Source organism: Chrysochloris asiatica, unplaced genomic scaffold, assembly GCF_000296735.1.
Source record: "Chrysochloris asiatica unplaced genomic scaffold, ChrAsi1.0 scaffold00037, whole genome shotgun sequence".
NCBI lineage: Eukaryota > Metazoa > Chordata > Mammalia > Afrosoricida > Chrysochloridae > Chrysochloris > Chrysochloris asiatica.
In genome coordinates, this window is record NW_006408555.1 from 15125440 (window position 1) to 15149497 (window position 24058).

General features: G+C 45.2%; 1 pseudogene; it reads right to left on the reverse strand.

The window, feature by feature from the left end:
• Positions 1–12956: 12956 nt before the first annotated feature.
• On the reverse strand, positions 12957–14234 carry LOC102811207 (annotated as a pseudogene).
• Between the last annotated feature and the right edge of the window lie 9824 nt (positions 14235–24058).

A 24058-nucleotide genomic window follows, 5' to 3' on the forward strand; every position in this document is an offset into this window, starting at 1 on the left:
AAAGTTGAATCCATTCCAGTTTCCTGTCATCAGCTATAACTGAACCAAGAAGAACCAGCTCACAGCCCTGGATGGTTGGTTTACAAGCTACAGGTGAACACACGCTGTCCGTTAGCATCCACTCTGGTCCTAGGGCACTAGGTCAGTGTCAGAACGGGTGGTCTGTGAGCCTCAATTAAGTTCCTGCTCCTGCACGGAATCCCAGGACGTCCTTTACCCCAACACCTGCAGCATTCTCATGGGGCTAGGATGTCCATGAGGGACCATCCAAGACCACTATGAAAGCCCCACCCCTGTGTTACTCTCTGGAGCAGTATCCAGTACTTCAGTGCCACTTGGGTGACCCGTTCCCCAACTACCTTCTTGCGTCTGCGTGCCTCTAGTACTGTGTTGCACACAGTTTGTAAGCACCCATTACATCTGCAGCTTTCTCCCTGCTTGCAAAATTACCTGGAGTCCTACAGGATAAATGGTACTGGGCTGATGCCAAGTTAGAATTTTTCTTTTTAACAAATGTTCCCCACCTTCGAAACCTAAGATCAGTACAGGAGTTGCCAGAACATGCTGGATTTTTATTACAGGTGGTTGTGCTATTCTCACTCCTGCTGGACAAGGAGACAGAAGTAAGACGTCGACAAGAATTACTACTGTGTGCCATGTGTTGCCTTGCTTTGTCTTGCTCAGGGTCCAGCTCTAGCCCACCTCCCCTGTGCTCTTGTGGAGTAGAGTACCACTGCACCTACATAGGGAGGTCAGGTCCTGTCTGCCGCCTCCAGGTCTGCTGAGGCTCTTCCCAGCAGATTTGCCACACAGATCTGACCTCCACTTGCTGGCTCTACACACCTGTGAGTCTTCTGAGAAGCCCCTGGAGGGTCTTTTTTTTTTTGACAGACTCTGGCAGCTTCTCAAGGTGTCACAGTTAGGGTTTTGTATCAACCAGGGTAGGCAAGATTCTCAGTAGTTTAGCAGCTATGATGAAGTAATCACTTCCAGGGTGAGATCTGATGTGATGTAAGCACTCCCACGATGTGATCAGCTCTGACCTGATGTCATTCTCAGTGTGTTGTAGATCCTCACTTCCACGATGTTAATGTGGCCAGATGCAATCTACAGGATTAGGCTGTATCTTGAGTCAATTCTTTTGAGATCTAGAAGAGGTTAATCACGTGAGCAGAGCTCAGAGAGACCTATAGCACCAGGAAAGAATGGCTGAGAGTGGAGTGCCTCTTCTGGATGATGCTCTTCCGGAGTCCATGCACAGTGAAGCTCCGAGATACAAGGAAAGACAGAGATCCAGGACGCATGGAGATTTCCAAGATACCGAAAGGAGATACGAACCTTTGTCCAGAGCCTGCACTCCGAATTCAGACTTGTAGCCTCTTCAGCCGGGAGGGAATCAATGTGTATGTTGGGACGTCTGTCGTAGCAGCCCAGAGACACAGGCAGACACAGCCCTTTACAGCATTCCTGTTGCAGACCGTTCTTCCACAACTTCCTAGATACTTTGTTATTCACAGACTTTCGTGTTTTTACAATTCGTTTGCCTTTATGTCAGCTGTCTCCCTTCCAATCTAAGTGTAATCTCTTTAAAACCCACCTGTGCTGAAGTAGCTACAAGTATCATTTTACAATGAGATTGGCCATAACTGGGTCACATGACCACCCCTAGCTTCAAGAGAGGTTAGGAAAATGAGTGGTTAGCGTTTCTAGCCTCTGTTGTGGAAGACAGGCAACAGGGAATGGGTGACGGGTCAGCCAGCCATACCTCAGTAAACCAACCAAACTTTCTCTATTTGGTCTTTTGAGTTTTTCCAGAGGAGTGGGTGGGGATAGAGATGAAACCAGATGTACCATGAGTTGTTGAAGCTGGGTGAGGAGTACATCCAACTCATTACATATTCTCTCTACTTACAGGGAGATTTGAGTTTTTTTATAAGCTTTAACATTGTCCCAGGGAGACAGAATTGGGCTCTGGGAGAGTGGGCAGCCTCCCCACCCTACAGGTGATCGGCTGGGAGGGGGTGAGGAGCGCTGGGCTCGGAGTGGGTCCACCATCTCCTGCGATGCTGGCCTTGTTCCAATGAGGAGACCATTCTGCCGAGTCCCAGACTGTGAAGCGCCTTCTCTCACCCATGACTGCTGGGGCTCATTTCCAGCAAGTTGGAGTCCTCGTGGCAGCTGGTCTTTCTCTACGAAGTGGCTGCAAACCAGGAGCTAGGAGGGCTTCTCAGGCCTGCCTGTCCATCCACAGGGAGCTCGGGCTGCGGCTCTGCTCTAGCCAGCACCCCCAGGCAGAGGGCAGAGTAGGCTAAGAGAGTGCAAGGAAATGTCAGCGAGAAGCAGGCCCACACCATTAAGTTGGCTGGTCAAACTGGAGGCCGGGGAGGGCACCCACAGAGGTGTGAGGCCGTCAAGCAAGAGGTTTCTTTTCCATCAAAGTCTTGTTTGGAAAAGGTAGACACACTGAGCCCACACTGTTAAAGAACAAGTGGAAATATTTACCTAGCTGTTCACATCCACTTTGAGTGAAAACTAACCTCCTGGCTAACTCCCAAAGGAAACTGTCCCTTCTTCCAGAAGTTGGGAATTGCCTAGAAAATGTTGGCAGGGAGATGGAAAGACTGAGTCAGTGCTAAGAGGCAGTTTGGCAATACTACGGGGGGGGCACAGTACGGCTGAGAGGATGTCCCAAGGGCCTTTTCTGAACTGCATGCTCCTGGCCTGACTCTTACCATCCACTCCGGTTCTCCTTCAGGTCCCAGGTGGGTGGGTCAGATTTCCAGGGCATCTGCTACCTTCGCATTGCTCTAAAGCAGTATGAGTGAGGTCAAAGAAGAAAATGGGCCTCTCTGTGTTGTGCTCACCTGTTTCCTGGAGAACAGCGTGCCCTAATTAGCTGTGCATCAGGTCCCTGGGGGATAGAGAGGGCCACATTAAGAACGAAATCTTAACAATGTCAGAGCTAATAAGGAACTGGACTGAGTCCCCCGTGACACTTCGCCAGTGCCTGTCTCCATGACACGGATTCGTCCTCTTCAAAATGTTGCTGATGACGGCCAATAACCTGCTCTGCCTACCTCTCTCTCTCAGCACTTTGGTAAATGAAATCTAGCCAAGTGTTCATTTGGAGACCCCAGCCACTTTGTGGGAGAAAGATGAGGCTTCTTCCACAAAGATGTAAAGCCATGGAAATCCTACACCAGGTTCTATGAGTCAGAGTTGATGGCTCTGACTTAACAATAACATTAAACTTAATCTTTCTGGCTCTGACCCCACCGCCACCACCAAGAAAAGCAAGTATGAGTAGTTTCTCTGAAGAACATTGGCCACATCAAGTACACTGATACCCAGCCGCTGTGCACTGGACACTTACATCCTAGAGAAGCACTACATGTACGCAAGAGGCAAAGTGAAGATGTCCACACAGGACCAATGAAAATCTCCCCAGCTACCTGGATTGTTAACCACAAGGTTGCTGGTTCAAACCTACCTGCCGCTTCTTGAAAACGCTATACAGGGTCCCTATGAGTCTGAATCAACTCAGTGGTACTTGGCAACAGGAGAGTAGGTCAATTGTGATGGAGCTACGTGCCTCATAAACAGTAGTGATTGAAAAGGGATGCAGCCAATATTCTGAAAAGAGACTGTGCTGATGGGTACATGCGTGGAGGCTGCACTTCATGCCACTCACGTCCACAGAAGAGCGATTAAAATGGTAATGTTTATGTGCTGTGTATTTTACTGTAATTTAAAGTAAGGTCTGTCAGTTTGTCATACTGCTGACTTGCACGTTGTTGTGATGCTGAAAGCTATGCCACTAATACTTTAAATACCAGCAGAGTCACCCATGGAGGACAGGTTTCAACTGAGTTTCCAGACTAAGACATACTAGGAAGAAGGAGAGATGGACTCTTTCTGAATGTTTCATCACTGCCAACCTTAGGAATGGCAGGAGAAGATTGCCAGATACAGTGCCAGAAAATAAAAGCATCACAAAGAGCACCAGAATATTCTAGTCAGATAAAGTGCCAGAAGATGAGCCCCTCAGGTTGGAAGGCACTCAAAATGTGATTGCCTCCTCAAAGTAGAGCTGACCGTGATGATGCAAATGGAGTAAAGATTTCAGGGCGTTGATTTGCTGGTACAGCACAATTCAAAGTAAGTAAGGAGAAAGAACTGTAAACATCCAATAATAATTGGAACATGGAATGTACAAAGAATGAATCTAGGAAAATTGGAAGTTATCAAAAATTAAATGGAACACATAAAGATCGATACCCTAGGCAGTAGTGAGCTGAAATGGACTAGTATTGGCCATTTTTGTTCTGAAAATCATGGTTTACCAGGAACAACAAATTCAAGAGGCATGGCATAGCATTAATCATCAGAAAAAACATTTCAGTGCATGGACTTGGATTTATGGCAGGCTCTTCCCCATGGGCCTTTCATAGTGTCCCATGCCAGAGCAAACTGTAGCCCTGAACCATTGCCTCATCCCCTTGTCCATAGGCTGCGGCACTGAAGCGGGTTGCACAGTGGGGAAAAAAAAAAAAAATTTCAACATCTGACTTGAAATACAACGCTGTCTGTAAATAATATCCATAGCTACAAAAATTGGGCGGCAAACCGCAGGTCAGCAGTTCAAAACTACCAGCTGTTCCACGGGAGAAAGATGAGGCTTTCTGCTCCCGTAAAGATTTACAGCCTCAGAAACCCTGTACAGGGTCGCTATTTGTCAAAACTGACTTCACAACACATCACCACCATAACCACCACCACAGGGAAGACCAGTTAATACCACAGTTATTGAAATTTACGCACCAACCATTAAACCAGTGATTCTACCAACTTCAGCCTGAAATTGACGAAACGTAATCAAGATGTATTGATAATTACTGGCGATTTGAGTGCGAAGGTTGGAAACAGGAAGGAAGGGTCAGTAGTTGGAAAATAATGGCTTTCGTGATAGAAATTATACATGAAATCATGATAGAATTTTTTAAGACCACTGACTTAATTCGTTGCAAATACTTTTTAAAGACAATTGTACACATGGACCTCAACAGATGGAATACGCAAGAATCAAATTGGCTACATATGTGGGAAGAGATGGTGGTAAAGTTCCATATCTCAACCAAAACAAGGCTGGGGCCAACTATGGAACAGATCATCAATTGCTCATATGCAAGTTCAGGCTGAAGAAAATTAAGTTCACAAGAGCCAAAATATGACCTTGAACATAGTCCACCTGAATTTAGAGACCATCTCAAGAACAGATTTGTTGCATTAGACACTCATGACCAACGACCAGAAGAGTTGTGGGTTGACATTATACAGGAAGCGCTGGAGGCACTCATGTGTACCAAGGAATTTTGGCCAACTGACTGGAAGAGATCCATATTGTGCCTGTTCCAAAGAGAGGTGGCCCAATGGAATGCAGCTATTATTGGACGATATCATTAATATCGCATGCAAGTAAAACTTTGCTAAAGATAATACTTAAATGGCTGTATCTTGAAGAAAGTCCAGCAGGAAACATTTTTTTAAATGGCAGTCTGTTTGGCTAATACAAGAACAAGCAAGCTGTTTGTTGGGGAGCCATCAAGACAAGCAGTTACCTCAAAGGGAAGACACGAATGGGTATCTTAGCGCACTGGTGACTGTGTTGGTCTACATGTTAGTGGAAGTGGGGGAAGGGCAGTAACAAACACATGGACTGAGTTCGACCATGTTCCATAGACTCCTGTCAACCTTGAAATGAGAGCGACAAGAGGAAGGGCTGGTTGGTCTGAAGTTTGGGGAGACTTGGGGACTCCTGAACCTATGGACACTGACCTAGCCATGGAGGGCTAGAGCTGAGGGTGAAACATCCAGCTGATACGAACTGGAGGGAAACGCACAAGAATGCCCAAACTTGCAGGTAGTACCCATTTGACCAAGCTTCGATGGCTTAATGATCAGAACTCGATTGTCGTTGTTGTTAAGTGCCGTTGAGTCGATTCCGACCCATAGTGACCCTGTGTAGAGTTTCCAAGGAGCTGCTGGTGAACTTAAACCACTGACCTTGCAGTTCAAATGACCTTGCAGTCTGACGCATTAGACCACAGCATCACACCAGAACTCTAGAACTCGATTAGAGGAAGATAAATTTGATAAAGGAAGCAAATGCAAACCTATACTTACGGATGTAGTAGCTCAAAATACCAACCGAGAGGGAAAGAATCTGCACATCAAGGATCAAGCCTATCCCCTCTGTATACAGGGTCGATAGGGACAGGCAGCTTAGACATTGACTTCCCCAAATGAGGATGCAATAAAGTTACTAAGTGATTTTGACTTACACAGGGGAAGGCAGAATCCCCACTGAATAGTTTTCATCTTGTCTAGATGGATCTGGTGAAAGGAGATGGGGATAAGATTCTTATGATTCCATAGTGAGTAATTATTACCGTGACTAATTGTGATTGTCACAACTGTAAAGGTAGAAGTTGTGTAACAAAAAGAGGGGAAAAGTTAATCTTACAATTCAGGAACAGAGGACCTTAGGTCCATCAAGAGAGGAGAGCATGAGCAAAACATGGGACCCTAACCAGAGGAACAGCAACACCAGAGACGGAGGCAGAAGTGATGGCATGGAGAGACAGAGCAGCTGAGGACTCCAGATTCATGGAAAGAGAAAGGCTGGTGTGCTGGTGGCCAAAAGGCAGGCTTGCAGAATGTGCCCTTTGGTTGTTTAAGCGATTATATATTCCTGCATGTTTATGTGTACATTTAAAAAAACAAAAAAAACAAAAAACGGAATAGAAGCAAATACTGTTAACGGATGACGTATGGAGGGGATTGTAATCATTGCAATGAAACAAAATATGATAGGTTGAGTGCAAAACCATTGTTCTCCCATGTAAACTACCACTTGCTTCACAATGCAGGCTTTAAAAAACAAAGGCTATAACAGTACATTGACAGCAAACTGCCAGAGTTTCAAGCTAGATTCAAATGAGGATGTGGAACAAGGGTTATCATTGCAGATGTCAGATTTGGGCTGAAAGCAGAGAATACCAGAAAGATGTTTACCTGTGCTTTATCGACTATGCAGAGAACTGGGAGATGACACCAAAACCATCACACAGGAAGAAAGCAAAAGTTCATTGAAAAGACAGGAGAGAAAGAAAAGACCAGACAAAATGGATGTCAGAAGAGACTCTGAAACTTGCTCTCTAGCATAGCGATGCTAAAATGAGGAAGGAAACACTGAACAGAAAATTTTCAATGGACAGCTCGAGAAGACCAAGTCAAGTATTATAATGAAATGTGCGTTGTATTAATGTGTGTGTGTGTGTGAACTCACCCAGAGCCCAGAAGACACGTCTAGTGACCTAACAAAAGATCACCACCTTGAAGACACTATGAAACACAGTTCTATTCTGCACACACGGGGCCACCCTAAGTCCAACTGGACTCAATGAGAGCCAACAACATGTATGTAGGGAAAGTTCATCTTCCTTGATTCTTTTTGCTGCAAATAACTCAAATTCCTAAATCCCTGCTACACTGTGTATATGTATACATATATATATGTATGTGTTGTTAGGTGCCATCAAATCAGTCCCAACTTATAACGACCATTTTGCTCAACAGATGAAACACTGCCCGGTCCTGTGCCAACCTCACTATTTTTGTTAGGCTTGAGCCCATTGCTGCTGCCACTGTACCAATCCATCTCATTGGAGGTCTTCCTCTTTTTCACCAACCTCCAAGCAGAATGTCCTCCAGGGCCTGGTCCCTCCTGACAATATGTTCGCAGTATAAGAGACGAAGTCTCGCCATCCTGGTTTCTAAGGAACATTCTGGCTGTATTTCTTCCAGCACAGACTTCCTCGTTCTTCTGGCAGTCCATGGTAATTATATAGCTACTGCAGTTGAGTTGATTCCGACTCATAGGGACCCCACAGGACAGAGGAGAAACTACCCCATAGGCTTTCCAAGGTGACCTCTGAGCGGAGACAACCTCCTCATTCTCCCACAGAGCGACTGGTAGGTTTGAACAACCAACCTTTTGGTTAGTAGCCCACAGCCTAACACACTCTCCACTGTGGTGGTTGTTGGTAAGCACCATTGAATCAGTTCCATCTCATAGCAACCTGCACAGGGTCTCTGAGGCTGTAAATCTTTACAGGAGCAGAAAGTCTCATCTTTCTCCCCTGGAGTGGCTGGTAGATTTGAACTGCTGGCCTTGTGGTTAGCCGCTCAGCTTGTAATCCACTATGCTACCAGCACTCATGCCACCAGAGCTCCACATATACATGTGTGTATGTATATACATGTGTGTATAAGCGCTCATAAAATGAAGTGAGTGATAAACATTAAACTCAGCATAGAAGTTACCTTTGTGGGCTAAGATAGTCATAGAATCAAAAGGTTTTGAAAAAAGGAGCTGCATTTGCATGTGTGGTTTTATACTTGTGTTGGGCGCATAGCAGTTACACGTCAGGCTGCTAACTTCAAGGTGAGCAGATGTTCTGCAGGAGAAAGATGAGGTTTTTCTGTGCCCATAAAGACTTACAGCCTTGGAAACCCTATACAGGGTTGCTATGCATCAGAACTGACTCCATAGCCCACCACCACTGGGAGATAGGACTTCTGCTGTGGGGCTGTAGGGATCAGCAATGGACTATGAACCATGAGGTCGGCAATTCAAACTCACCAGCTGCTCTTCAGAAACCCTACACTGGGTCGCTATGAGTCCGAATCCACTAGATTGCACTTAACAACAATTGGGAGAGAGAGAGACACATGTTTCTTGTGTTACTCATTATCCCCTTCTACTTATCTGAAATATTTCAAGGTAAGTTTTATAAGAAGAAAGACAAGCTAACACTGAGACTTGTACCATCTCCCTGTCAGTCTCCTTTCAAGCAGTCCAGAGAAGGGCTGTTCAGGGATGCAACGGTTACCATAGTGATGAGCTGCATCCCATTCCAGGGCACCAGGCATTAGGGAATGACCTTCCCAAATGGTTTCTGGAATATTTGCCAGGAGATGAGTCCCACAGACTGGTTATCTATCTGCCAGAACCTCCCCCAACTCTTTTCGCTGGGGGTCTGTGCCAGCCTGCAGCATGGTTGGCCAGCTAATGGGGCGAAGCCTGCCGAGTCAGCCTTCCCCTTGCTGACATGACCTTAGCAGATGCTTAGAGACAGGACATCAACAAGCCATATGTTGGATGTGCAAAATAAATGGCTCCTGGCCTGGATAAATGAGCCTGAAATGTAAAGACATCAAAATAATCCAGTCAAAATGGGTTTTCGAGTGGGACTTACAGAACTGCCTGTCTTCAGACTGCCCAGCACCCTGAGTTGTCCCATGGCCCTTGACTTGAGGCTGCACTGGGTGCCCTGTCAGGGAGAAGTGAGTGCTGGGCCAGGGGGTGCTTTGTTCCTTTCGGGGGCCATCCTCACCTTGAAGCAGGAAGCTGCCCTCTTGGATTAGCGTCATTAATCCCTGTTCTCTTGCATGGTAACCCAGTCTGCCAGAAGAGCACCCTGACCCGCAAAGGGGAGACACTTTTATGTCGAGAAGCTCTGGGGAACTGGCTGGCACTGTCGGGGGCAGGGTGCACATCCTCTGTCCCGAATACCCCATCCTATTTCTTCATCTTCACTGTTGTCTCCTGCCGAACCCCATCACAGTTCTGCCCTTGAGCTCCTTTACTGGGCCTCTAAAGGGCCCTGGTGACACAGTGGTTAATCACTCAATCACACCTTGAAAGGTCTGCAGTTAGAACCCATCTGTTACTCTGCAGGAGAAAGATGAGGCAACCTGCTTCCACAAAGACTCACAGCTTTGAAAAGATATATGGAGCAGTTCTCGTCTGGCCTATGGGCCACTTAGAGTCAGAACCAACTCAACGGTGATGGGTTTTATTGGACCTTTGAACTTGAGGCTGGGGCTTTTCAGATAGTGGAGGGGAGCCGCCTGCAGCAACAGCACCTCCCGTGATGTGTGCCCTGGAGAAAGGCTGCAAATGAGACTGAGCATCATGGTGGGCCGTCTGTCTCTGCAGTGCAAGTGGTGGTTTCAAAAAATACTTAGATTCCACTGCAGCCTAACCCTTCCTTGAGTCCAAATATCTTAGACAAGATGAGAATCCTCGTAATAAGTGACAGGCACCCGCACTGGGCAGTCAGGTCACCTGACTTCCAGCCCCAGTCCTGCTGATCCGCCCTCTGCCTCTACTGCCCCCAATGCTCCAGATGTAAACTGAGGGAGTGGGTTACATAGTCTCAGGATTTCAAACCAGGAGCCTGCATCAGCAAGCTTGTTAAGTGCCATCAAGTTGGTTCTGACCCAGAGACCCTGTATAGAGTTTCTAAGGAGCAGCTGATGAGCTGGAACCACCAACCGTGCAGTTCAAACGGCTTTGCAGTCTGGCTAGTGCATTAAGCCACAGCGCCACACCAGGACTCTGTTGTTGTTAGGTGCCATCGAGTGGGTACTGACTCATAGCGACCCTCTGCACAACAGAACGAAACACTGCCCGATCCTGGGCCAACCTTATTATTGTTGCCATGCTTGAATCCATTGATCCATCTCGTTGGGGTCTTCCTCTGTTTCTCTGACCCTCCATCTTACCAGACATGATATCCTTCTCCAGCAACTGGTCCTTCCTGACAATAAGTCCAAAGTACGAGAGATGAAGTTTGGCCATCCTGGCCTCCAAGGAGCACTCTGGCTGCACTTCTTCCAACACAGATCTATCTGTTGGTTCTTTTGGCAGTCCATGGCACTTTCAGTATTCTCTTCCAACACCATAACTCAAATGCGCCAATTCTTCCACGCTCTTCTTAGGCACTCTGAATTCGGAGAGCCACTCTTAGGCCTGCCTCCCTGCCCTAAGAGCATAAACACCCTCCAGGTGTGTATGAAGGGAATTCCTTGGTGGAACAAACACTGGACTGTGAACCCACCTAGAGCCCAGAGATGACTCCTTAGAAGACAAGCCTGGTGATCTGCTTCCAAAAGGACCCCATGGAACACAGTTCTAATCACACACAGGGTCACCTTAAGTCCAAATTGACTCGATGGCAGCTAACAATATGTGTAGGGAAGTTTCATCTTCCTTGATTCTTCTTGTCACAAATCATTCAAATTCCTAAATCCCTGCTATAGCAGCCAGCCATGGTGACTAGGCCAGCCCAGGTAATCTGCTTTGCTTTCTTCTTGACACCCCTGCACATGCATAAAATGTCTCTGGAGCTACAGCAAAGAGCTTAGCAGAAGAAAGCCCCTTGAAGTTGTCGGTAACTTGGAGAAGCAACTAAACGAAGACCTGGGACCCAAGCAAGAAATTCAAACAGCCTCCACCCAAGGACCAACAAACACAGCTGACTGGGCAACACTTTGCTGCCAAGTTGGCAGCAGATGGCGAGACCCGAGCACGCGCACACACACACACACACACACACACACGCTCCTGCCAGCAAACATTGAGTGACTGGTGTGTCAGTGAGGTTGCCCTGCTGCTTGTAGAAGACCCCGCAGCCAGAGGCACAGCGCTCCTGTCAAAACAGGCCTGGCAGGGCGGGTTATCCGAGCTTCTGAACCACAAAACCAGTGTGAGCTCCGCTGCCAGTAGCTTTTCCTCCTCCTGGCACACCTCCTATTGTTATATCTGTTCGCTGCTTGCAAATGCAAAAGCAGAAAAATCAAACAAAGAAAATTTAAATCACCCATAATCATACAGAGAAAACGACTGCAACATTTTGACTTCTTTTCTCTCCATCTTTTTTTCAAGTGCTTTTGCAATCATACTGTACCTGTGTGTTGCATATGCAGAGGTCATTAAGCAGAGGTGGCTATTTAAAATTACATTTTAAATGATTTATAATTAAAAATTTGCCACCTCAGTATTTCGATCAAAGATTATCTAGAAGAATCCTCATCAAAAGGGAGAACATGAGGAACACAATTTCAGATATTTATGGACTCCAGCTTTTCTGAACCCTGAAATGAATGTCTTGAAATAATCTTTAATCCTTAAACCAGAACCATGCCCTGAAGTCTTTCTTCTCAACACCACACTGTAGTCTAGCTCCTCTAGTAAACAATGTCTGCCTTAAGCATTGTGTTCCATCCAGAAGGGATCAAGTCGATAACAGCAACTTCAAAGATTAGAGAGGAAAGTTAGGGGGCAGTGACTTTATATGAATGAGGAAAAGACGCCTTCTAAAAGGAGGATGGGCAATAGTGAATAATTGTTATCAGGACTGCTTGTGAGGGTTGGAAATGTAAAGGTAGACATTTTGTAGCAAGGAGGGGAGTGATTAACTTTTCAGTCTAGGAGCGAAGGTCCCTGGGACCATCAAGGAAGAAGAGCGGAGTGATGCCTGAGATGAAGGCAGAGACGTGGAGAGATGGAGCAGCTGGGGACTTTAGACCCAGAGAGGGAGAGGGGCTGTGTGCTGATGACCAGGGGGCAGGCTTGTAGGGTATATACCCTTTGCTTGGTTGATGATGCATGGAGGGGACTGTAACCATGGCAATGAAATGATACACGATAGGATGAATGTAAAACTAGTGTTCTACCATGTAAACTATCACATAATTCATAATAAAACATTAAAAATAAATAAAAGGAGGGCGGAAATGATTGCACAGTTCTAGAATGTAATCACTGTCACTGAATTGTACATGTACAAACAGTATAATTAGCATATGTTCTACTGCAAATATTCAATTATAAGAAAAAGTCATCAACTCTTTCACATTAACCATATTTCAAGTGCCCACTAGTCACTGGACTAGTGATAGATTCAGAACATCATCATCATCACACAATTCCATTGGAAAGTACTGATACACACAGGTTTTTTTTATGGGAGGGGGCGGGCATAGTGGCTGCAATTCAGCTAATTTATTACACTTTTTCCTTTTCTAGTACACAGAAAATCTGACAGCTAAGTATACACGGATGTGTACACACACATACACACACCCATTTCCAATGGTGACAAGTATACACCAAACTCGCCCTTCGGGGCCTCAATGGCAGTGTATGTGGCCCCTGGAGGAACTTGGTAGTCCTCAGTATACAGCTTGAAGTAATGAATCAGTGACTCCGTGGAAGTCTTCATTTCTGTTCATTTAGGAGGAGATACTTTGGCATCATCAACCTTGATCTCCCCAGGAGGCATCTTGTTTAAACACTGTAAGATGATTCAAAGGGACTGGCACATCTCCTCCACCCGACATAGGTACTTATCATAGCAGTCCCCTCGGGAGCCAATGGGAACATCAAATTCCACCTGGTCATAAACATCATAGGGCTGTGTCTTTCGCAGGTCCCACTGGATACCTGAGCCCCGGAGCATCACCCCACTGAAACCATAGTTTAGCGCATCCTCTGCTGTTACAACCCCAATGTCAACTGTCCGGTTTCGCCAAATCTTATTGTTGGTCAGCATCTCCTCCACCTCATCAATCCGAAGAGAGAAGTTCTTAGAAAACTCATAGATGTCATCCATAAGTCCAAGGGGTAAGTCCTGGTGCACTCCTCCTGGGCGGATGTAAGCAGCATGCATTCGTGCTCCAGATACTCGTTCCTAAAACTCAAACATCTTCTCCCTTCAAACATCCAGAAGAAAGGGGTCATGGCTCCAATGTCCAGGGCATGTGTGGTTACAGCCATGATGTGATTCAAAAGCGGTGTGATTTCTCCGAATAGCACTCGGATCCACTGTGCCCGCGGTGGAGGCTGGATGTTGATCAACTTCTCCACAGTCAGTGAATAGGCCTGTTCATTACACATCATGGACACATAGTCCAGCCGGTCAAAGTATGGAAGGGCCTGCAGATAGCTCTTGTATTCAATGAGTTTCTCAGTGCCTCGGTGCAGCAGCCCGATGTGAGGGTCACACTTCCGCACCATGTCCCCACTCAATTCCATCAGTAGTTGCAGGACTCCATGGGCTGCTGGGTGCTGAGGCCCAAAGTTGAGGGTCAAGTTCAACACCATTGTGTCCTTTGGAGAATCCACATCATTCCAAGGTGGAGGTTTCCAATGGGCTGTTTCCTTGGTAGGATACATGACAGCTCCCCCAAACTGCTCTGCCTATTCCACATCTGGTTGCCACTGCCGAGCACCTCTGTTGGGCTGAATCGGCAGTCGGCTCCCGGCCCTGGGACACCTGGGCCGTGACACACCGGAGGCTGCAGAGGGCCCTGAGTGCCACCATCTTATTCCCGCTGCAGACTGCTGCATGCAGTTTTTTATTCTCCTTTCTAAATGTCATTGTGTGAGGTTATATGCGGTAGAGTCAGTTCCAACTCATAGCGACCCTGTATAGGGTTTCCAAGGCTGTAAGTCTTTATAGGAGAAGAAAGCCTCATCTTTCTCCCACAGAGCAGCTGATAGTTTCAAACTGCTGACCTTGAGGTTAGCAGCCCAATTCATAACCACTACGCTACCAGAGCTCCTTTGGTGTATAAGGAGCATTTCCCTATTCACTCTTTGGGAATGATGATTTGTAACTGCTGCTTAGGGGACCATGATGTGGTTGTTGCATACCTATTAAACAGCCCTCCACTATGGGCTTTATCTTACCCACTTTCCATTGTTATACAAACAATGCCTTTCCCTAGATCCTTGTCTGCCTCTTTGGTTATTTCATGATGACTAATAAAAGTGAAGTTATGTGTCAAAGTCTAGAAATAGAATCTCAGGTCACCTCCGGAAAGGTCCCCCTCTCTAGCAGAGCATGTCTGTCCCTCTCAAGTAAGACCTGTAAGAAGGGATCCCAAGAGAAAGGTTGGTTTGCCGGTTTCTGAGGAGAAAGCTCAGTACTTTGGGTCAAAGACATGCACTGTGGAGAAAACTAATGTTCCAAAATCTGCTGCTGCCCTAACCCAGGGTTCTGTGTCTGGAGGAGGCATTTGGATGGGAAGGGGATATACCCCAATGACCCATGATTTGTCACAAGCTCGTTTATGAAGCACATTCATCTGAGTTGATCTAAACATTTTTCTGATACACTTAGCCTCTTTCCTCTCAGAGAAATGAGTTCTGTTCACTCAAGAGATGCCGGTTCACTTCTCTCATGCTTCCCATGTGGCTCTAGCGTTTGGCAAGAAGGTCTATGCTCACTTTATCGTATTTCTGATTGTGTAACCTTTGTATTCACACCCTATTTCTTTATCTTCTCAGATGCAGACCTCTCTGTCTTACTTTTGTAAAGACAATTTGCTGTGATATTTAAGTTTTCTGTCAAGTTGACCAATGGCTATGGCTAAACAGTTAAGATATAGTAATCTCTCATAATGAGATCAGCTATGAGCAGCCAATCAACTGAGAGGAAGTTAGTTTCTGCTTCCAATATATTGGATACTTGATCAAAACTAGCTTGCTTTTTGAAGTGACTGGCTTACAAGCTTTCAAGAGGGAGCCTAGATCCAGAGGGCCCAGAGGAAGGTAGAACCTCCACTGAGTAGTATCCAATCTGTCTGGATGGGGCTGATGAAAGGAGATGGGGATAGGACTCTTGTGGTACAATAGTGTATAATTGCTATCAGGACTGACTTGTGAGGGTTGGAAATGTAAAGGTAGACGTTTTGTAGCAAGAGGAGGGGAGTGATTGACTTTCAAGTCCAGGAGCGGAGGTCCCTGGGACCATCAAGGGAGAAGAGCGGAGTGCGGGACCCTACCCAGAGAAACAGTGATGCCAGAGATGGAGGCAGAGACGATGATGTGGAGAGATGGAGCAGCTGGGGACTTTAGACCCAGAGAGGGAGAGGGGCTGTGTGCTGAAGACCGAGGGGCAGGCTTGCGGGGTATACCCTTTGGCTGGTTGATGATACATGGAAGGGATTGTAACCATGGCAATGAAACGATATACAAATAGGATGAATGTGAAACTAATATTCTCCCACGTAAACTATCACATAATTCACAATAAAAAGTTTAAAAAAGAACAAAAACTTGCTTGCTTTTTGCTGGATCCTGGATCCTGTATCTGGCTTGCCATCTAATCTCTCATTTTTTTGAACTTGAGCCAATGGCCTGCTGTATTTGTCTGACGATCCTGGGAGTCATTAATAGCCTTCCATCTTACCTGCCGACCTTGGATTAATTTGTGTCTGCAGCCAGAGCCTGCCATCTGACCCACTGATTTTGGATTCATCATCTCCTGCAGCTATGTGAATCAGAAAAAGCCTTCAGCTGGACATCTGACCCATGGACTTGGAACTTGCCCACTTCTACAACTGTCTGAGCCATCTCCTTGATATAAACCTCTTTGTATACATGTAAATTTCAATGGGTTTGCTGGTTCCAGAGAACCAGCCTTAGAACCAGCCTAAGACATTTGGTACCTGGAGTGGTTCTAGAAAAACAAAATCATAAGGATGCGTTTTCTAAATTGATTCTCAAGTCTTACTAGTTTTAAAGGCACTGGTAACTCTACTGCTGTTAGTAAAGAGGGTGTAGTTACCCATTGTGTGATCTGGCAGTGTTAATATGAAAAATATCCCCACCAGTAGGTCACATATTGGTGACAAGAGAGACTCTGAGTGCTCCTGTGTAGGATACTTTTCTGCAATTTTGTGAGGATGAGAAGTATAGGGAAACTGGATAGTTGGGCCTACTTTCAATAGACCAAAAAGGAAAGAGACCTTCTCAAGGCTTTGGCGCTATAGCTCAAGCACTGCATAAAAGACCTCACGTGTGCCCTGAAAGAACACCTCATTTATTGTACTGACAGAGCTGATGTTGCTGAGAACCAAACCCAGAGTCTTATCAGAGTGGCTGAATCACAATGCCAACTGCATTCTTAAACTTCAAGTGGTGTCTGATGTTAAAATGAAAGCATTGATTGAGAAGAATGGGATCCTAAAGCTTGGGATGGGGACATTTGGGCAGATTATCAGGAAACTTGGGACACTGGGCCCCTAAATTCAGTTGAATCACTTTTGCCAAAAGCACCATCCCTCCCAACTGAAGAGATGACTCCATATTTGCCTGCTGATCATCATCAGTAAAACCATTACCTCCTCTGCCCACATTTGATGAGATTAACCCAACTGTGCCTGCTGAGATGGTGCCTGAGAGGTTTCTGAAATAGATAACTTGCAAGACATGCTGAATGTTCTCAGGAAATACCTCCACCAATTATTGCTTCTAGACTTATGTCCCAGAATGCCTCCAAAGGTAAAGCACCAATCGTGACCTAGGAACAAGTATGCTATACTCCAAAAGAACTGTATGTTTCTTCTAATATGTGCAAACAAATCTGGAGAATATGTATAGGAATGGTTAGTAAGTGTATGGGATAATGGTGCAAGGAACTTAAGACTGGATCAGTCTGGATTTATTGATATGAATCCACTAAACAGATTCTTCAATCAGTGTTTTAGCTCTAGAAAAGGATTTAATAGTTTATCAGCTTGGTTCACTGAAGCACGGATTGCATGGTGGCCTACAATACAGCAATCCTGCGAAGGAAGGTATCCACAGGCTAAGGGAAATTGGCATGTTGGAGTGGATTTGTCAAAATAGACCGAATGAACCACACATGGAGTGCCCAGAGGACACACCTTTTACCTCACAGTGAGGAACAAATTTGTCCTTGAAGACTTCGGTAACTGCTAGTTTATGTAAGCCAGATTCAATTAGGGGACTACACTAATTAAATGAAGACACTTAACTGTAGTGGGGCTGACTGACCCTCATTGTGGTAGGGGCCAAATGGCAGCACTTCATCAACAAAGACAGGGTGGCTGTGGTTACCATCATGGACAGCAGAATTACAGTAGTGATGAGAACAGTCTGACTCATATGGATTTACGGCAGTGGCTACTTAAGCAGGTGACTCTAGGAGTGAAATAAGAGAAACCTACTAAATATTTACTTCATCTATACAAGTGGAAGGATTCTAGGTCAAGTAAACAACAGTCTAACTTGAATTGCCAGAATAGAGTCATGACCCCTCAATCCATTTCCAGACTTGAGCCAAGTTATAGACCCACAACCCCTTGAATCGAAGGTTAAGCTAGGTGTCTTTGAGGAAGGGTCCTAATACCAAATTCTACAATGCCAAAAATCTACAGTTAGTCTTTGTCCCCAGCCTTCCCTAAAGGAATCTACAGACTTTTACAAGAATAATTGTTCACTGGGGAAAGGAAACAATCAGACTTTTGGGGGATTACTAGGTTACTAGCTCTGAACTGACACAGATTCCAGGAGATCCAAAATGTCACTGTGGCTCACCAATCAAAGTGAGGTCAAGTCATTAATGGAGTCTTAGCTAAGATATGTTGCACAATGGGTCCAGTGGTTCCCTGAACTCATCCTGTACTGAGTTCCCCAGTTCCAGAATGCATAATCAGAATAGACATACTCAGCAACTGGCTGAACCTCCACATTTGATCCTTGAAATGTGGGATAAAGACTATTCAGACAGGAAAACCCAAATGGAAGCCATTAGAACTGCCTCTACTTAGGAAAGTAGTAAACCAAAAACAACACCCCGTGCGTTGTAAGAGGGATTGTAGGAATTAGTGCCACAGTCAGGGACTTGAAGGATGTAGGGGTGGTGATTCATACTACATCTCCATTTAACTCGCCTATTTGGCTTGTGCAAAAAACAGATGGATCTTGGAGAATGACAATACACCCAACTGCAATTACTATTCCGGATATGGTTTCATTGTTTGAGCAAATTAATGTATCTCTGGGTACCTGGTATGCAGCTATTGATATAGCCAATGCCTTTTTCTCAATTTCTGTTTTGAAGAAGCACCAGAAATAGTTTGTCTTTAGGTGACAAGACCAGCAATACACCTTCACCATTCTACCTCAGAAAGTTTCCTTGAGGATATGGCCTGTTTCAAATATATTGGACATTTGGTCAAAGTTTGCTTGCTTTTTTTTTTTTTTTTTTTTTTTCAAATCGAACCCTATTTATAGAAAGGATTTGTGTTAAACTCAGTTATTATCTTGACACGATCTAAAAATGCATGTGAACTTTTATGTTGTATTGTCCTGTGCATTATTACCTCCCTTCCAAAAGTACATAATATCATTCCTTCCTTCATCTGGATAACTTTTTTTTAAGTTTTTATTGTGAATTATGTGATAGTTTACATGGGAGAACATTGATTTTACATTCATCCTATCATATTTCATTTGATTGCAATGAATACAATCCCCTCCGTGTATCATCATTCAACAGTAGTTGCTTCTATCCCCTTTGGTTTTTTTTGTTTTTTTGGATGTATTGCTTGCTTTTTGCTAGGTCTGGACCCTACATCTAGACTGTCATCTGACCTCTGGCTCTTTGGACTTGAGCCAGTGGCCTGCTGTATTGCCTGCCTATCCTGGGAGTAGCCTGCCCTCTACTTACCAACTTTGGATTCATTTGCAGAGGCAGCCAGAAACCTGCTGTCTGACCTGCTGATCTTGGGTTCATCATCTTCTATAGCTACGTGAGTCAGAAGAAGTCTTAAGTCTGACATCTGACCCAAGAACTTGGAACTTGTCCATCTCTACAACTATGTGAGCTGTTTCCTTGATATAAATCTCTCTGTGTACATGTGTGTGTATATATGCATATATGTTCTTCATTAGCTTGCCCCTCTAGAGAACCCAGTCTAAGACACTTAGCCATCCTGTTCTCACTTCACTTACCTTTGTGTGTCTGCTGTATTGGGCCATCAGTGTCAGCTAAGACACTCAGACTCACACCCAGAATCCCAGCTGTGGGTGTTCTTCATACCCCAAACCTGTGGGTGTTCCTTCAGGGCACACCTCTCAGGTTTGCCCCATAAATTTGGAGCCGGGCACGTCCCTTGCCTTAGGAGAAAGCTGGGACCAAGAAAGGTAGGTTTGTGCCCATGAAGATGAAGACAGGAAACAAAAGATTCTGACAATATGGGGGGTTAACCGAGTACTTCCTCACATCAGGTGTCACACCTGCCCTCCTCCCAGGACCCCCGGTAGTGAGTGCTGGGCAGTTTGAGTCAACCTTAGGGATGCTGTTCATCTAGGATAAAGATGGTGCCCCCTGGAGGTATGAGATTCTGGGGTGCTCTAGTAATCCACACTTTACAGATGGGGAAGAACATGAATGTAAATGCCATGTTCAAGTTCACATAGTAGGACTTAGAACACAGGCCAGTCCGGCATCCAGACCCAACACCCTGCTCTGCCACTCAAGGTCAAAGATGACAAGTGTCGAACATGATCCCTCCAGTGACGCCTTCCTCTTTTCCAAGGGGCCATCTCACTCCCAGGAAGTTTTGAAATCTTCCCAGTGTCCCCAGGACTGGCCAACAGCGTCTGGAGGTTTGGGGGTGTCTGGTGGTACTGCCTCGCTGGGAATGTGAACTGCCGCCCCTGGGAACTCATATTGTTTATCCCCAAGGTAGCAGCTGCTCTTCTGGGCTCTTTAATAATTTAAAGACTGAACGCTACAAAGACAGTGCCCTTGGGACTGTTTCCAGTGGAGAATGATATTCGGCTTGTCACAGTCATCCAGGACCCAAGCCTGCTCCTGAAAGGGGCTCTAGTGTCTCTGGGTATTTACAAAGATCCTAGAAGACCACCAGGCCAGCACTGAGAGCCCTGGTTGCTGAGGTGGGAGCCTGGGGTTTTGCCCCAGCCTGGGGGGCAGGTGCTGAGGGGCCCTGGCCAAGCCCCTTTCCCTCTGTCTTGAGGTCGGGGACTGAGGGGTCTGCATGGGTTGGTATGAGTGGTCCTGTAGTTCTCTGCTTGGTTGCAATCATTACTCCAACCCCTCTCAGTGTCTTCTCCTGAGAAAGACCCTTGTGCCAAGTCCCTGGGTGACCAGAAGTGGGAAGGTTCCTAGGGTCTCTTCCAGGGGATTTTGTGTTTTCTTAGACCTTATTACATTTCCCCCTCAAAAAAGTGTTCAAGTGAAATCACACGAGTAAACATCTGAAGTACAACTATTGGTCACTCCTTGTCCTGAGGAAAGAAAAGTGAAGATAAGTGAACACACACAGAAACAGTGAGTCCAATGAACTAATGAACCAGAGGAACATCAGTCTCCACAGCCCTGAGACCAGAAGAAATAAATGATGCCTGGTTACCACTACCAAGTGTTCTGAAAAAGGGTCACATTAGAAGGTCCTGGGTCGAGTGGGAAAAAATTGTGGAACAAAACTAAAAACTATAAAAAAGACCAGGTTATCTGATCAGGTAAAGGCGAGTAGTAGCCCCCCACTGCCCAAATACTACACACCACCACCGACTGCCTGTTGGTTAGTTGTACTATGGTGTGCATGCTGCTCTGGTCCTGGAAATGCTATACTACTGGCATTTCAAATACTGGACTCACTTAATGCCTATGGAGAAGTAGCCATTCACAATTGAGAGCGAGTGAGATAAGACACCTGGCTCTGAGCACTCCCCCTCTGTTGATGTACCAAGACAGAGTCAAAGCTCAACTCAGATGCCAACTACCAGGTGGGAAGTTCTCTCTGCCATCCTCTCTGGAGCTCATGGGGTCTCGTAGAGTACCCCCAGCTCTGTAGGTTCCCATACTTCCCCAGAACCAATGCTGCGCCTGCCTTCCTTCACCACACCTGGCTTGTGTGTGTGACGGTGATGGTCCCCACCACTTAGTTAGCAAGGATTCTACATCAGGTCATGCACATGACTCCGCCAGGTCTACCTAATAGCCCAGGGAGTATTGGGATTCCATTTTACAAAGAAGGAAGCTGTGTCTGAGGCAGGCTAACTGGGTAAGCTACCAAGCAGGACTCAAACCAGGCAATCTGAGCTCTAAGCCCAGAGCTGCCCGAGTTGACCTGTGGAAGCATTTCCTGTGGTCCACACAGCCACTCTTCCAAATCCAGAGATTTTACAAGACAATCTGGATTTCTAGGTTCTCTTGAGAAATCAAATTTGCAATGGAAAATGCTCCCCAATGGCCAAAGCTGGAACAATCAGAGCACCAAACTAAAGTTGTTTTGGATGATAATCCAAAGCATAAAAGAAATACCCATGAGTCTATACTAATATAAGTAAATGAATAAATAGATAAAGGGGGAAGAATAGACAAATCTCATACAGAAAAATTCCACATAATTTATGTCGATGTTTTGTCCTTGAGGAGGTGAAGAAGAAATTCCACTTTTTCTGTGTAGTTTGAGCTAGCAGCTTCCCCCCAAAAAGGATACTGTGGTGGTGGTAGTGGTGGTGTGCGCCACGGAGTCTGTTCTGACTCATAGGAACCCTGTATAGGATTTCTGAGGCTATAAATCTTTACAGGAGCAGAAAGCCTCATATTTCTCCCTTGGAGCAGCTAGTAGATTCGAACTGCTAACCTAACAGCAACCCAGCTCATAATCTACTATGCTAACAGGGATCCTTAAAGAGGCTATGGAAGGGGTAAAAAAGGAACTTAATAGCAGAAAACCTGTCAAACACTACATTAGCCAGCCAGGTGGTCAAAGTCAACATCAGCAATGACAAATCTTCTTGATAGTATGTATCCTGATAGAATAGTATGGTGATCTAGAATGGTCCTTCACCTCTGGGGCCATCCCCCTAAAAACACATAACTGTCCTCTAATCGTGAGAAGAATTCAGAGCAATACCAGTTGAGGGACATCTACAAAATACCTGACTAGTACTCCTCAAAACTGTCAAGATTGTTAAAAGCAAGGAAAAGCTGAGGTATTTGTACAACCCAGAGAAGTCTAAGGAGACTTGCCAATTAAAATATAATGTGGTTTTTAAAAAAAGTAATGTGGTGTTTTGAATGAGTAGAGACACAATTGAAGTTATTAATAATTTCATTCTAGTTGGATCAACAATGAACGTCCATGGAAGCAACAATCAAGAAACCAAAGATTGACAAAACAGAAAGAGTGAAATCAAACACTTAGGGGTACTGAGCTTCTGTTTAGAGTGATGAGAAGATTTGGGAAAGATTAATGTTGATGACTAAACAACATGATGAACATAATTACGATCACTGAACTACAAGTGTAGAAATGGCGAATGTTTGTCACCTATGTTTACAATTTAAAAAAATAAAGAAATCCAATGACAAATTTGTACTGAGCCAATTTGCTGCAAAAGACCTCTTCAAGTTTTGTAGCAAAAACAGGGGAGTGGTTAATCTTACAGTCCAGAAACAAAGGACCCTAGGATCATCAAGGGAGAAGAGCACAAGTGGAATGAGAGACCTTATCCAGAGAAGCAGCAATACCAGAGATGGAGGCAGAGATGGGGACATGGAGAGAGGGAGCGGCTGAGGACCCTAGATTCATGGGAAGAGGGGGACTGAAAGCTGGTGGCCAAGAGGCAGGCTTGCGGAATGTGCCCTTTGGTGGTATAAATTACTTTATATGCCTGGATGTTTAAAAAAAAAAAGAAGCTAACATGAATAGAGAGAAACACTGGTAACTGATGGTACATGAAGGGGATTATAATCGTTGTAATGAAGCAAGGTATGTGATTTGTTGAATGTAAACCTGATGATCTTCCCTGTAAACCTTTATTCAATCCACAATAAAAACCTTAAAAAAAAAAAAAGAAGACCTTTTCAAAGTCTTCAGAAGCAAAAACATTACTTTGATGACTAAGGTACATTTGACCTAAGACTTGACCTTTCTAGTAGGTGCAAATGCATGTGAAAGCTGGATTATGTTAAAGAAGAACTGAGTCCTTCAAACTGTTGTGTCTGAATACACCACGAACTGCCTGGAGAACAAACAAATCAAACTGAAAAGACATAAAACCAGAACGGTGAGGCTTCAGTTCACTTACTTTGAAGAGGTCATCAGGAAAAATCAATCAATAGGAAAAGGCATCATGTTTGGTAAAGTGGAGAGCCATTGAAAACAAGGGAAACCTTAGGTGAGATTGGACTTGCACAGCAACCACGAGAAACTCACATATACCGATGATCATGATGCTGGCTCAGGACAGGGCCACATTTTGTTGTGTGGCACTGAGAGTTAAAGCGCTGGACTGCAAGATCAGTTTGAACTGCAAGGTTGGTGGTTCAAGCTCACCAACCATTCTTCGGAAACC